The sequence below is a fragment of the Cervus canadensis genome, chromosome 30 (assembly GCF_019320065.1).
Source record: "Cervus canadensis isolate Bull #8, Minnesota chromosome 30, ASM1932006v1, whole genome shotgun sequence".
NCBI classification, from domain to species: domain Eukaryota; kingdom Metazoa; phylum Chordata; class Mammalia; order Artiodactyla; family Cervidae; genus Cervus; species Cervus canadensis.
The window spans coordinates 20,240,663-20,255,384 of record NC_057415.1 but is presented as its reverse complement, the minus strand read 5'-3'; the positions used below and the strand labels follow the sequence as shown (position 1 = coordinate 20,255,384).

The 14,722-nt window shown below is 40.2% G+C and overlaps 1 protein-coding gene across 1 annotated transcript in view; it reads right to left on the bottom strand.

The window, feature by feature from the left end:
* The window catches only part of DIRAS2 (DIRAS family GTPase 2), a 35,079-nt gene extending 33,418 nt beyond the window's left edge, over positions 1–1,661 (bottom strand). Inside the window, exon 1 of the mRNA XM_043453794.1 lies at positions 1,512–1,661. The gene's annotated coding sequence lies outside the window, so the exon portion shown is untranslated. The remainder of the gene's footprint in view (positions 1–1,511) is intronic.
* Between the last annotated feature and the right edge of the window lie 13,061 nt (positions 1,662–14,722).

Below are 14,722 nucleotides of genomic sequence, written 5' to 3'. Positions count from 1 at the left end.
CTGAGTCTCTTCTTTGGAACAACTCTACTAAAGCTGTAACAAGAAAGGATTCTGGAGATTTCTGCAATAGCCGTGCATATATATTTGCCATCTTCAGAGATAACTGAGCAGCAGTTGTGTGCGATGGTGGAGTCGACAATCATCTCTCCCCACCCCTCTTCCTGAGTTCACTGGGCACTGGAGTCCCTGTTACCAAATTAAACGCCATGTGTTAAATGGGATGAAAATGCTTCCTTGTTTTGTGTCTTCTGTTTCTGTCAAATGAACTATGGATTTTCCTGCATCTCGGCCCATAGGATCTCCTGCATTTCCAAAGATAGAATTGTTGACAATTTGCAATTTCAGGCAACGACCAAAAAAAAAAAAAAAAGTATTATTCCCTCACAAATTTGTTAAATTTATTCTAATTTTATCCTCCCCTTTTCTCTCCCTCCCACTCCACCTCCTCGAATCCAAATGTCACTGGGAAAGAATAACATTTGGGCTGATTTGGAATGTAAAATGCTCCAACCTTTTACTGTTACCTAGAAAATCTTCCTTAAAAAGAAATTTTTCCTCAAGTTTTCAGTTCCAAACAGAAAAGGTCCCCTATGCTAGGACTAGCTTCTCACATGGAAGGGGGTCATTCAAAAAATAATGTGGGCAAATATGTAGAATAAATTCCTAAGGAAGGCACGTTGTGTCACTGCACAGTGGGAAGAAACTGAATTCCACCACAGCCATGTAGATAAGCATTCAATGGACATAACACGATTCACAGAGCTTGTAGTTTAAGTCTCCCAGACCCCCATAGAACGTGAACTAGAGTTTTAAAGGGGAAAACCAGCATTTTTCAGGACAGAAGACAGGCAGGTTCCCACCTGGCGAGTAGCCAACAACGCTTTGCAGGCGAGCCTGGGAGCTGTCAGCAGTCATTGTCATCTTATGGGAACCACAATCTTACAACTAAAGATGGGATGCGGCACCTTTCCCATCTTCTCTTCTTACAACAACAAAACAGGAAGAAACACACGTAGACATCATGAAACGCATTCTTTAAAAGGAGAATTAAAACATTTAGCCAAGTCTCAGCCAAGCCCGCGAAGAGCTCCGCTCTAGTACGAAAACACGTTGAAACAAAACAGCAGCCTCTAACGTGCTCTCACTTTGGACCAGATCTTTTCAGGACTCCCGTAAAACCATTAAATCAACTTCTACATAATAGAAACACCTGCACCGTATAATTTTCTAAAACACAAACTCCTGCTTCGGAATTCCAAATAATGTGTAAGATACAGATTTTTTTTTTTAAGGATATTTTTATAAAAGTATCAAGATGCTCACTCTCTCTGACAAGGATACAGAAATGCAGTTTTTTACTCTTTCATCTACTCCAATCTTTATATTGCTGACTCGCCCTCCCAGATAGCGGTAAACCCTGTTAAGGCACTAGCAGACAAGAATGCAAAAGCCGTCAGCACCCCAGTGCAGAAGCAGCGAGGCCACAGCAAAGGAAGAGAAATCTCGGTTACCTGAGGATGAACACAACTCTTCCCAGAGCTGCTTCTGAGCTCGCCTCGAATAGGACCGGGCAGCGCAGGCTGTGCGGATACGGGCTCCTCCCGCAGGTAGGCGGGGCGCGAGCTGCCTCGCGCCGCCGTGACGATGCTGTCAGCTATTTGCCCGCCCGTGCGCCCCGCGCCCCGCGCCCCCGCGCACCTGCGCCCGGGCTCGGGTGCCCCGCGCCCCCAGCGCACCTGCGCCGCCCAGCCCGGGCGGGCCCGGAGCTGTCACTGCCACCCCACCATCCTCCAGCCTCTCCCACCTCCTCCCCTCTTGAATCTCGGACTTCTCAGCTGTGCAAACTGCTGCAGCGGTGGATGCTCCTGCTTAAATGGCGCCTGCTCGCCTCCAAAGCGCGTTTAGGTGCCACCTACTGCATGCTCCTGGAATACATGGTCAAGACCGGAATTCTCAGCGAATTCAATGAATTAAAAGAATTTCATTGAAAGTGCACCAGATTCTTTTGTTTCAGATTGTTCACATTCCCGACTATAGTTACTACTAGACGCCTAAGGCTTTCTTTCAGTGTCTAGATTCTAAATTAAAAACCTCATTTATAAAGCAGATAAAATCGGGCCATGATGGACAGGCAACCACACATTGCAGATTAATACATTCTAATTTAACAGGCTCCTCTAGCAAAACCACCATGGGCAATCCGGGGCTAAAATTGTCTTTACACCAAGTAGTTTCACCTTAGTATTTCAGGGAAATAACCAAGTATATTTTCTGACATTGATAAACCGTGTTGTCAAAGAAGCATTGATCAAGAACAGGTGAATCAGCAAGAATTAGGTTTATGGCTAACAATTCTGTGCTGAAACTTTTAAAGAAATGCTCTTCTATAACATGATCCATATTAAATTAAACTACACTTAAGGAAGATTTCTTCTGCCTATTATAACCCGTTCTTTTTTAATACCAAATTTTCTAAAAGAATTGGACATTTTCTTATTCTTTAAATTTGATTTAGCTTAAAGAATCCCATTTATCAGCTCTAAGATTGTTCAGAATTTACAGTTTCAGTTAGCATTACCCTATGATGCTTATTTCCAGTGTAAATTTCTGCCTTGCTACTCACAGGAAATATGTGGGGTTTTTAAATCTTACTTTAGTCTGATAAATATAATCATGAATTTTTTTTAGCTTGCTAGTCCACCCTAATTCTGACCTTGAAGTTATGGCTACTGGAATATGAATAAAATACCATTTTTGTCATGTAAGGCTACTATCAGCAAATTAACTCCTATTTTAAAGATATAAGGATATAACTCTCTTCCCAGTTTCCTCTTCATTATAAAGGAGTGGATGGCTATTAGGAAAGCCATCCTAAACCTGGAGGAGGGCTCAGAGACCCAGAGACCCTGGGTGTCTGCCTCCATTTCTAGAATCTGCAAGAACTATCAAATCAAGGTGTTTTCCATGACAATCCCAAAATATAGGTTATCAATTAAATGATAAAATGGAAGTTGAGGGCTAAATAGAGAAGGGTGAAAGATATAAAAAGGTAAAAATATTGAAGGCAAAAAGCCAATTCTGGCACCAAACTAGTAGGGAGAAAGAATCTGGAGGTGATGAAGGAAGCCAATTTGATTCTGCAAACTCCACACTGCAGTGGAATCCTGCATTTTGCCACATATAATCATTATTTGTTTTGAGAATGTGAGCGAGGGTCCCAGAGGGCCCATTTAAACAAGGAACAACACACTTCGAATAATGGCCCTGCTGTCTTGTTACTCTCCACAACCCCTGACTTTTCATCAGCCAGAAGAAACAGACTGCTCCCAGGACTGCAGCCTCAGGATCTGATGTAATAAGATCCTTAGAGTTCTAGGCCTGTTGGAGGTGGGATGCTCTAAGCCAGTTTCTCTCAAACTCTAACACACATCAGAATCATCTGGTTGAGGGGAGCTCATTAAACAGCCAACTGGTCCACAGCCCAGGTTTTCTGATTCAGCACGGCTGGGTTGGGTCCCAAAATGTGTGATTCTAACAAGTTCCCTGGTGTCCCTGAGGCTGCTTACAACTGGAACCCGCTGAACTCAGCCACCCATCAGGTAATGCAGAGACTGCTAACATGTGGTGATGTGCTCAGGGACAAGAAATGTAACATTCCTCTGTTTTCTAAAGCACATGGAAACTCAGTCAACCCAATGTCCCCTACTCTGGGGAAACCTGGCTCTTCTCTACAGAGTCACATATGCACCCTAGGATCGTTTGGGGGTTTTAAAAGGAACCTTTCCAGCTGTATTCCCACTTTACCCTTCTATGTAGGACTCAGCACAGGTATACTAGGCCTCTATGCAAATTAGAAAAAAGACCCTGCTCTGGGCAGACTTGATCACTCTCCCCCTAAGACAGTACATTGCTTGAGGGACAGAGGATGGTTTGTGCAAAGAATGTGCCAGGGGCAGGTGCAACCCACTCCAGCCCCCCAGCTAAATGGGTGGGGCACCTGTTGAACCCTAGCCCCACTCTTGCCATCTATTGGTCAGTTTTGTACATTACTCAAGCTGCACAAACAATCACATCAATTTTACTACCCTCGAGCCAGCATGGTCCAGGTGAGGGCTGGCAGCTCCATTTAGGACCTGGGTCTACAGATCCAGAGTGCCAGACGCCATCAAGGAAGAGGTAGAGACACATTCTAACAATGGGGTCCTGAGCTGAGGGATCAGGTGGGAGGCACTCTAGCTTGCAGCTGAGAAAGGAAATGGAATGAAAAGACACAGCTTTGGGCTAAGTTATGTGTCCTGTTGTCTCACTTTCAATCTGTTTTCTCTAACACAATGGTTCTGGACAGCAGCATCAGAATCACCTGGGAGGTTTTTAGAAATGGACATTTTAGCCCCCTTTACTGTACCAGACTCTGAAAGTGGGGCCCAGCAACCTGTGTTTTAGCAACCAATCCAGGTGATCCGGTGATTTTGATGATGCAGACTTTGAAACACATCAAACTAAAGTGTTGTGTTTGTGGGTTTTTTTTTTTTTTTTTGTATATTTTTAACAAATGCCATGTCAACATATCTCCTTAAAATTTGTTGAAAGGGGAGCAATGCACCCCCTCCCCAGATGTTTCTGCTTCTTCATATTCCCCCAGCAACCCACGTAAGAGTGGGGTACAGGACTCCACTGACCAGAAGACACCCCGTTTCCCAGCAATCTTACCAGCAGTTGGGATGTCCATCTCTAAGGCTGGCTCTCTTCACCTCAAACTCCTGCCTCTATCTTCTCCCCTACAAAGTCAGGCAAACTAATCCCTGAAAATGCCAGACCCTCTAAACTGAGACCTTAGCACTGAAATGCAGAAAGCTTTTCACATCTACGTGGAGGAAAGAAACACAGGCCCAAGAACATAAGGGAAGAAGAAAATAAATTTGTCTTTAATTTTTGTTTATGAGTCCTCTAGCCCCAAAATAAGACCTTTGAAATAGGGTTGGCACTTCAAAAAGGTCCCCCATTGAGAACCACCCTGGATTAGTCATTGTATGTATGCTATCCTCCCTCCAGGCCCTTTTGAGGGCAAGTCCCAGGAAGGAAATCAGCTGACAGCTTTCAACAGCAACACTCCAGCCACAGGGGAAGGAGGCTTCAGTCTCCAGCGGTGGTCATGGTGATGGGTGGCAACACCCTCTTCAGAAGCCAAGGATGATCTGGAGAGGATGAAATCAATTTGTCATGAATGAAGAATTTCAGAGGCAGAACTTTTTACAGAGAATAAAAGTTCTATATTATTCCACTAGTTTTAATTATGCTTCTGCATTTTTACTCATCCCTTCAGGCTCTGTACAACTGTACAAGGTGCTTTTCAAGTGTAAGGAGATTTTGCGTCTCTCCCTCCTTGCCTGCCTCCATACTGTGTACAACCCAGTAAGGACGAGGCACCATGCTTGCTGTCTGTTATTAATCTTTTCAGCTTACCCAGGCTGCACAGATACTAACGCTAACATCTGTTTTCTGTAATCTCAGAGAATTTCTCATCCCTGCCTTATCTAAGGTTGACCTAGTTCTCTTGGTCTACTAAAATATTAGTGAACACATACAGATGATTCTATCCACAAAATGCAACCCTTGCACTGCTCTGCACAGCCCAGGATCCAGGCCATCAAACCCCTTGCCTTCCCTCCTCCCCAGTCTTCCATTCTAGCTGATGGAACGTTTGTGCCTTACTCATCAAGTTCCTCTAAATCCTACACTGCTTTGTGGAAGAGTCTGCCACCCCCTTTTCCCTAACTAAAAACTGATTGTTCTCCAGTCTCTACTTTTCCTGTAGCATCTCAAACAGAGACTGTTTTCTTTTTTCTCTCTGCTCCATTACCTCCTTGATCTCAGTGCAGTGTATCTTCTGAGCCTGTCTCCCTATCTGGCTGCAAAATCCTGCCTTCTTTTATACTTGTACCACTGTTTTCACTTCATCTTGCTGTGCTTTGGATCTGATGGCCTTTCTCTCTACCTGGATCCAGTGCCACTTAAAAGATTCATCCTGCTCTCTGCTCTCTTCTTTCCATGGTCTGTTTCCAGTGACTTTTCCCCCTACCCTATCCCAGTCATCTCCACTGGTGGCCTCAGCCTGCTCTCTGGCATCATGATACATTACAGGACAGTGAGATATTGGTTTCTAGCATCCCCTTTTCTAGCCACTCCTCCTCCTGAACAGGCCAGTTTCTGTACTGTGCTCAGGATTACTTTCCTCCTAAGCATTTGTCTCTTTCATATCATTGTTTCTCCCTTTTCTATCTGTATAATACATAGTAGAAACATGTATTTTGTCCTTCTTACTTTTGTCCCCTTTGAAGAGTCAAAAAGACTGAAGGTATCATTGAATGAGTCTGAGCATCTAAGCTGTCTCCCCTCATCTATACTTGTGTTCTCCAGTCTGTTCCCCAAGCAGCCAGGAAGATTGGAGCAGATACAGCCTAGAGGGGCATCCCAGAGTTTTTAGAATCAAGCCCAACATTTATGTTGGCTCATGAGGCTCTCATGATCCAGTGGCTTGCTGTGTCTCCAATTTCATTTCATGCCCTACGTCCCGCTGCTGTGAAGTGCCAGCCAAACTGGGCTTCTTTCAATTTCTCAAATACACTGACGCTTTCCTCCCATTAAGACTGTTGCATGTGTTCTGCACATCAGCTCCGTGAGCTTATTTTTCCATGGCCATTCCACTACATTCTTTGCCTCAAATCTAGTCCTAAATAAGTTGTCTAGAGAGAGATCTTCCTTGACTCCTCTGTTTAAACTTGTATCACCTCCTGTTGTGTGTTGAATTGTGCCCCTCCAAAAAGATACGTGATGCTCTAATTTCTAGTAACTCATAATGTTACTTTCTTTGGAAATAGGTTTGTTGCCAAAATAACTGGTTAGGTTAAAATGAGGTCATACAAGAGTAGAGATCAAACCAGTCAATCTTAAAGGAAATCAACCCTGAATACTCATTGTAAGGACTGATGCTGAAGCTGAAGTTCCAATACTTTGGCCACCAGATGCAAACAGCCAACTTATTAGAAAAGATCCTGATGCTGGGAAAGATTGCAGGTAGAAGGAGAAGAGGGTGACAGAGGATGAGATGGTTGGATGGCATCATCGATTCAATGGGCATGAACTTAGGCAAACTTCAGGAGATGGAGAGGGACAGGGAAGCCTGGCGTGCTGCAGTCCATGGGGTCGTGAAGAGTTGGACACAACTTGGCAACTGAACAACAACAACTATAGTAGAATGGCCCTTACTTTAATATGGTTGACATCCTTCTGAGAAGAGAAGAAATATACAGGGAGAAAATAGCTATGTGATGATGGAGATAGAGATTGGAGAGACATATACACAAGTCAAGGAATGCCAAGGGTCACCAGAAAACACCAGATGCTAGAAAAGGCAAGGAAAGATTCTCCCTGGCTTTCTCCCTGAGAAAAACTTGAAGCCTCTAGAACTGTGAACTGTAGCTTCTAGTCTTCTAGCCTCCAGAATTCTGAGACAACAAATCTCTGTTTCTTTAAGCCCCTCAGTATGTGGTACCTTGTTGTGGCCACCCCAGCAAACTAATACACTTCCCATCATCCAGTCCTTAGATTCTGCTTCCTGTAGAGTCTAGATCATGATTAATTCACATTTTCTATTTGTTTATTTATTAGCTGTTTATATACTTATTTATTTTTGTCTTCCCTTTCTGTAAAAGGTAAATGAATGCAGGCATCATAATTACCACATTCATCATTGTCCTAGTATATTGGGTTGAAAAAAATCTGAGGAAGAAGTACATAAAAACTACCCCCTCCACACCCAAGTTCAAAACCAATTAAGACTATATAGGAACCAAAAAAACTTGAGCAAGATGGTAAACTGGGAAGCTTCAGACCCTTGTTGACCCAGGGAAATATCAAGTAAAGGACAACAGACTGAGTGAAGTAGCTCTGTTGGAGCCCTAAAAACCAGTCAAGAATATGCAGCAACCAAGTGAATGCCCAATCAAGAAAAAGCCACATTCAAATTGGTAGGAAATTATCTTGGTGTTTCTGCTTACTCTGTCCCAGTCTGGGGTCAGACGAAGGAACAGTGTGGTCCAATGGAAGGCCAGTTCCTAGTCCCTCCCTTGAGTCAAAGGAAAAAAAGTGGAATGTATTTGAAACATTTTATCTCATCTGGCAGCTATCCAAAGGACAAAGTTTGTCTCGTTCATTCAGAAATCACATAGGACTGATGACAAAGGCATTCACAGTATGCCACCCTCAAATATGCCACTTTGTTATATGAATTATCTTGAGCTGAAGGCAATAAAGAACCAACAAATCCAGGAAAACCTCTTTACCTCCCCCTTACCTGCCTAAAGTAGGTAACCTAAAGCAGACAGAAAGTCTAAATTTCCTTATTTGGAAAGGAAATCTGCAAAGGAAATTTCCATTAGAAAGGATATCTATACCAGATAGAGAGCTATTTCCAGAAATAACTTTATTCTCCTTAGAGAATCTTATCTGCATAACAAAGTAACATTGATTTAAAATACATTTTCTTTCCTTATCTTCCTAAAATTTGCCTTCCTTACACCTAGAAGTTCCACACCCTTACTCTTTTCTTATCTTGGGATGGTATATTAACCTCAGTCATCTGGCTGCCTGTTTGAGTCTCATATTTTTGTGAGACTCCTATTCATATATAGGTAATTAAAATTGTTTTTTCTCCTTTAAATTTGCCTCATATCAATTTAACTTTTAGATACAGAACTTAATACAGTAGAAAGAAAGCCTCTTCTTCCTCTACAGTGGCAATATTTGTATATCAGGTGCCAAAACACTTGAAAACTGCAGGAAGACCATAGATTATAGACAGAGGAACACAACAGAATGTCTAATGCAATGGGAAGAAGCAGAGGTGAGACTCTTAAGGACTTTAAGACATTTAAAAACAGTCATATATACGGGGAAACAATGGGGGGAAAGGACAGAGAGGGAAAGTTCCAGGGAAGGTGCATGCCCACAAAAGGCCTAGGAAAACTTTATGCCTTTATGTCAAGCTGATTAGTAAAGGCCTTCCCCTGCACAGAATCAATCTGCAAAGACAGGGAAAGCTGGCTGTTTTTTTTTTTTTTTCCAAATGTCCAATTTTCAAAAAGAAGTTCAAAAAGCATGATAAGAAACAGGTAAATGTGGCCCATTCAGAGGAATAAAATGAATCTCCAAAAATGGACCCTAAAGAAATTTAGGTTTCAGACTTACTAGACAAAGACTTTAAAATCCCTACCTAAAATTCTCAAAGAACTAAACTAGAACACAGACAAAGAACAAAAGGAAATCAGAAAATGATATATGAACAAAATAAAAATATCAAACCCTTGACAATTTATGAGCAAATTCAACAAAGTTATAGGATACAAATTCAATATGCAAAATTAAGTTGCATGTCTATTCAGTAACAGTAAACAACCTATTAAGGAAATACAAAAAAAAAATTCTATTTTCAATAATATCTGAAAGAATAAATTATATATGAATACTCATCCAAGGAAACAAATACCTGTAGACTGAAAACTATGAAATATTTCTGATAGTGATTAAAGAAGACACAAATAAATAGAAAGACATCATATGTTCATGGATTGGAGGACAATATTAAGATGCCAAAACTACTCAAAGGGATTTATGAATTATAAAATTACAACAATGCTTTTACAGAAATAGAGAAATCATTTTTAAAATTCAAATGGATCTCAAGATACCCTGAATAGATAAATGAATCTTGAAAAAGAAGAAATTTGAAGGTATCACACTTCTTAAATTCAAAACTTACTACAAAGCTATGATAATCAGAACAGTATGATATTGGCATAAATATAGACATAGCAATGAAATAGAAAAGAGAGCCCAAAATAAACCCTCATATATATGACCAAATGATTTTAAACAAAAATAACAAGATCATTTGATGAATAAAGGCAGTCTTTTTAACAAATGATATTGAGAAAACTGTAAATACATATTGAGAACTATGAAGTTTGACCCTGGCCTTAATACAAAAAATTAACTCAAAAAGGATTTTAAAAGTCTAAGTATAAGAGGTAAAACACATAAAATTTTAGGAGAAAATATAAGGGGAAAATGTCATGACACTGGATTTGTCAATGACACCAACAGATAGGACATCAAAAGCATAGATATAAAGTTAAAAATAGACAAGTTGATCATGAGAATTAAAAACTCCTGGGCATAAAACAAATAAGCAATCAATAGGGTGAAAGGCAACTCAATGAATGGGAGAAAATATTTTGCAAATAATATTATCTGATAAGGAGTTAATACCCAGAATGCTAAAAAACAAACAAACAAACAAAAAAACCCCTACAACTCAATAACAATAACAAAATATGTGAGGAGTATGTGGAGAACAATTTGTGGGACTGTAAAACCCATAGCAACTTCTAGAGGAAACAGTATTATGAAACCTTAAACAATTTAGTATAATTCCAAATCAGGAAAGGAGTATGTCAAGGCTGTATATTGTCACCCTGCTTATTTAACTTATATGCAGAGTACATCATGTGAAATGCTGGGCTGGATGAAGCATGAGCTGGAATCAAAATTGCTGGGAGAAATATGAATAACCTCAGATATGCAGATGACACCACCCTTACGGCAGAAAGTGGAGAAGAACTAAAGAATCTCTTGATGAAAGTGAAAGAGGAGAGTGAAAAAGTTGGCTTAAAGCTCAACATTCAGAAAATGAAGATCATGGCATCCAGTCCCATCACTGCATGGGAAATAGATGGGGAAATAGTGGAAATGGTGACAGACTTTATTTTGGGGGGCTCCAAAATCACTGCAGATGGTGACTGCAGTTGAAATTAAGACACTTTTTCCTTGGAAGGAAAGTTATGACCAACCTAGACAGCATATTAAAAAGCTGAGACATTACTTTACCAACAAAGGTCCGTCTAGTCAAGGCTATGGTTTTGCCAGTGGTCATGTATTCTTGTGAGAGCTGGACCATAAAGAAAGCTGAGCACCGAAGAATTGATGATTGAACTGTGGTGTTGGAGAAGATGCTTGAGAGTCCCTTGGACTGCAAGGAGATCCAACCAGTTCATCCTAAAGGAGATCAGTCCTGGGTGTTCATTGGCAGGACTGATGTTGAAGCTGAAACTCCAATGCTTCAGCCACCTGATGTGAAGAGCTGACTCATTTGAAAAGACCCTGATGCTGGGAGGGATTGGGTGCAGGAGGAGAAGGGGATGACAGAGGATGAGATGGTTGGATGGCATCACTGACTTGATGGACATGAGTTTGAGTAGACTCTGGGTGATGGACAGGGAGGCCTCATGTGCTGCAGTTCATGGGGTCGCAAAGAGTTGGACATGACTGAGTTACTGAACTGAACTGAACTGAACTGAATACAGAATTATGGTATGACCCCCACAATTCCACTTCTGGATAAATATCCAAAATATTTGAAAGCAGGATCTCATACATATATTTGTACATCAATATTCACAGGAGCATTATTCATAATAGCTGAAGGAGCAAGTACCAAAATGTCAATGATGAATTACTGGATAAACAAAATATGGTATACACATACCACAAAACGTTATTCATTCCTAAGAGATAATACATTCTGACACATGTCATAGCATTGGTAAATCTTGAGGCTATTGCATTAAGTGGAATAAGCCAGACATAAATGTACAAATTGTACGATTCTAATTACATGAAGTACCTGGGGATAGTCAAATTCATAGAAATGTGGAATGATAGCATCAGAATGATGTCATGGGACATTTCCAACTTCAGTCCTCCTCACAAAAATATTGACTAGAAACTGCCCACCAATACGACCCTGATGTGGAAATCCTAGAATGCAGGCAGGAGGCTGGAATACCCCACTGTAAAACAGAAGCCAAGACAAAGCAAGTTAGAAAAGTTAAAGGGATAGTCTACATTCTGACTGAATCGCCAGCCTGGGTATAGTAAAGAAGCTCCCATGGGCCTCCAGTTTCTCCAGTGGAAAACAGTACCCAGAGTGGACATTCAGCATTGTAGGATGCTTCCCAGAAGTTCCATTTGGGTTTCATCTCATGACAATTACTGGGAAAACTTACCAAGCTTGACCTCTGAGGATCATATAGAAATGTAGAAAGAGTCAGTGCTTATAGCAATGAATGCACTCAGATCTTAGCTTCTGCTTTCAGTGACACCCAATTAGAGAACTCATCTGGTGGTCAGTGGCTTTATCTTGATATGGAACTTAGTTCAGATTTCTGCCTGATTTGGATCCTCAGCCAGTGGGATGTACTGGCATGGAGCTTATTCCATGGTCTCATCCAGGTAGGGAGGCAAATTTGTACTCCCACCCAATGGCTCATCATAGCCTCTTGTTGCACTATGGCAATGCACCATAAAGCATAGCTACAGAGTCTCAGCAGCTGTAGAGCGCATCCTAAGGCTTGCCTAGGCAGGGGAGCATATTTGCACTCCTACCCAACTGCTAAGTCTAGCCAGCAATCCTGCACCTCCAAGACATCTGACAGCCACAGAGTCCATCCTATTGTCCACCTGTAGAGAGGCAAGTTAGCAGCCCTATCCAAATGCCCAACTGTTAAGCATACCCCCAGATCCTACATAACCAGGAAACTTAATGAGTTACACTGAGCAGCATCAGATCTTAGTCTTTGGTACCATCAAGCATGGAGCCCAGCTCTTCTTAATTGCTCAACACAGCCTGCGTTCTTACCTACAAAAGAGTTTGGGACTTTAATACTGTACTCTCAACATCAGAAGGCTCATCCAGACAGAGAATCAATAAGAAATAGTTGATTTGACCAAGACTATGAGCTTCCCAAGTAATGCTAATGGTGAAGAACCAGTCTGCCAAAGCAGGAGACATAAGACATGCAAATTCGTTCCGTGGTTCAGGAAGATCTCCTGGAGAAGGAAATGGCAACTGGCTCCAGTATGCTTGCCTAGAAAATTCAGTGGGCAGAGAAGCCTGGTGGGCTACAGTATACAGGGTTGCAGAGTCAGACACAACTGAGCAGATGCATGCGCGTGCACACACACACACACTCACACACACACACACACACACAGATCACATGATCCTGAAAGACGTACACTAAGCATTCCATCCAGCAACAAAGACACACACATTTCCCTCAAACATGCATGAAGCATTTTCTAAAAGTGATCATACATTTGGTCACAAACCAAATCTCAACAAATTCAAGAAGATATAAATATCTTTTCTGAACACATTGTCATGAAACTAGAAATCAATAAGAAGAGGAAAGCAATAAAATTCACAAATATGTGGAAATTAAAACATTCCTGAATATCCAATGGACCCAGAACAAAAAGAAAAGAATATATTAAAATATATATCTTGAGACATATGAAAATGAAACACACCACAAGTTGTGGTATAAAACAAAACCAGTTATAAGAGGAAAGTTTAGAGTTGATAAATGTAAACACCAAGAAAAAAGAAAAATCTCAAGTAAGCAACTTAACTTTACATCTTAAGGAACTAGAAAAAGAACAAAGCATGCTCAAAGTTCGAAGGAGGAAGGGATAATGATTAGAGAAGAAATAAATAAAATAGATGATAGAAAAACAATAGACAAGATTAATATACTAAAATTTGATTCTTTGTGAAGATAAACAAAAATGACAAATCTTAATGAGAATAATCAAGAAAAAAGGAAGGACTCAACAGGAAAAAATTATAAATGAAAGTAGAAACATTATAATAGATAACACAGAAATACAAAGGACCATAAAAGAGCAATTAAAAGATAGCAAATTAGACCTAAAAAAAAAGGATAAATTCCTAGAAACATATAGCCTACCAAGACTAAATCATGAAGAAAGAGAAAATCTGAACAGACCAATAATCAGTTAAGAGTATTGAATCAATAATCAAAAACCTCCCAAAAGTTCAAGACTGGATGGTTTCATTGGTGAATTCTACCAAAAATTTAAAGAAGAATCAATACCACCCCTCAAACTCTTCAAAAATTGAAGGGAAGGTAACACTCCTAAATTCATTTCATAAGGACATCACTTTAATACCAAAGCTAGATAAAGACATTATGAGAAAACTATAGGCCAATATTTCCAATGAATTTACATACAAAAATTCTCAATGAAATACAAGAAGACCAAATTCAACACAACATTAAAAGGATCATATACTGTGATCTTGTGGGATTCATCCTGTGATGAATAGATTGTTCAATATACCCAAATCAATAAATGTAATATGTCACATTAGTAAAATAAAAAATAAAAATCACATGATGATATCAATATATACATAAAAAATTTAACAAATCCAATATCCTTTCTGGTTAAAAAAAATCTCAATGAAGCTGGTATAAAAGGAATGTACCTTGACATAATAAAGTCATATTTAACAAGCCTAGAGCTGTCATAATCAACAGTGAATGGTTGAAAGCTTTCCCTTCAAAGTCAGGAACAAGACCAAGACCAGAGTGCTCACTCTCACTTCTTCTATTAAATACAGAACTGGTATAATACCTAACTAAAGAAATTAGGCAAGAAAAATAATTTAAAGGTGCTCAGATAAAAAAGGAAAAAGTAGAATTATCTGTTGCAGTCTAACATGATCTTATATATAGAAAACCTTAGCAATTACATGAAAAAAACTGTTAAAAGTAATAAATTCAGTAAAGTTGAAACA